The sequence below is a fragment of the Mus pahari genome, unplaced genomic scaffold (genome assembly GCF_900095145.1).
Source record: "Mus pahari unplaced genomic scaffold, PAHARI_EIJ_v1.1 scaffold_15425_1, whole genome shotgun sequence".
Classification (NCBI taxonomy): Eukaryota; Metazoa; Chordata; class Mammalia; order Rodentia; family Muridae; genus Mus; species Mus pahari.
The window spans coordinates 1-1297 of record NW_018393789.1 but is presented as its reverse complement, the minus strand read 5'-3'; the positions used below and the strand labels follow the sequence as shown (position 1 = coordinate 1297).

At 48.7% G+C, this 1297-nt stretch overlaps 1 pseudogene; it reads left to right on the top strand.

The window, feature by feature from the left end:
- The window catches only part of LOC110315737, a 3214-nt pseudogene extending 1931 nt beyond the window's left edge, over positions 1 to 1283 (top strand).
- Positions 1284 to 1297: the final 14 nt, after the last annotated feature.

The following is a 1297-nucleotide window of genomic DNA, read 5'->3' as shown; positions in this document are numbered from 1 at the left end:
AGCTTTACCTCATCTTCCCTTGCTGGTGCTGTGTTGGGGTGTTCCACAAGTTTGTGACCAGGGACTGGGGGTTCTTTGTTCCAGAGGAGATTATTGGTGGTGTTGAGGCTAAACCACACTCCCGCCCTTACATGGCCCATCTNAAGATCATCAATGACAGAGGTTTGAAGTATATGTGTGGTGGGTTTCTCATAGACCCCCAATTTGTGATGACTGCTGCACACTAGAGGAAGGTAAGAGGCTTCTCTTTCTGTGAGGAAATGCAGGAGGCAGANTCCCAGAGCAGCAGAGGCCTGAGGATGTTTCAAGATGGGCTCTCCTTACACAGAGAGGAAAAGGGACCAGAAGACCACACACTGTGCCATCTCCTGTATAGTCTCCATTTTCAGAGTGTATAGTCAGAGNTTTAAGGGCTCTAGTCACAGGGAAAGCTACAGCTTTGGCTTGTCCTGGTGTCACCAGAGCATAGACATGGTGTGGGGTGTAAGTCAATGTAGAGTGCCCATTTGCCATGTGCAAAGGCATGGATTCAATCCACATACTGGGTGTGGGGTGTCACCAGAGGTCTCAGTCCTGTGTTTTCTGAACTTCGTCCTTCTGGCAAGGCTGTGGTCCTGGGAGCTCCAGCACNAGTCTCTCTCATTCTGCACTGGGACAGAACCTAGACCCTGGTGCCCTTCTCCTGGGAAGGAGTCCCCCTCCTAAGAGCAGCATGATTCACTGCTTCTTTCTCTGTCAACAGAGAAATCACGGTCACCCTTGGCGCTCATAACATAAACAAGAAAGAATCCACACAGCAGACAATAAAAGCTGAAAAAGAAATCGTTCACCCAAGGTTCCGCTACTTTTCGGGTTCCAATGACATCATGTTACTGAAGGTGCCGTTATTTTTATTGCACTGCTTTACTCTTCCATTCTTAAGTCTCCTCCAGGCTCGGGCCTTCAAATTCGTTCCTCTCCAAATCATTTCCTCTGAACCCACTACTGAATTTCCAAGGAGAATGGCTNCTAGTTCAAGCATCCTTCNCTGCTTTGACACCTCTTCTCTCCTTCCCCCAACAGCTACAAAAGAAAGCAGTGTTGACTTCTGCTGTGAATGTAATTCGCCTGCCTGGACTCTATGACTTTGTCAGGCCTGGGTACAAGTGCTGGGCAGCTGGATGGGGGCNCACTGGAGTGAATAGACCTGTATCAGATACCCTGAGAGAGGTTGAACTGATAATCATGGATCAAGAGGCCTGTAAATACCACAGTGATTACAACTATAATCTGCCCAGGTTTGCGTGGGCAGTCCCAC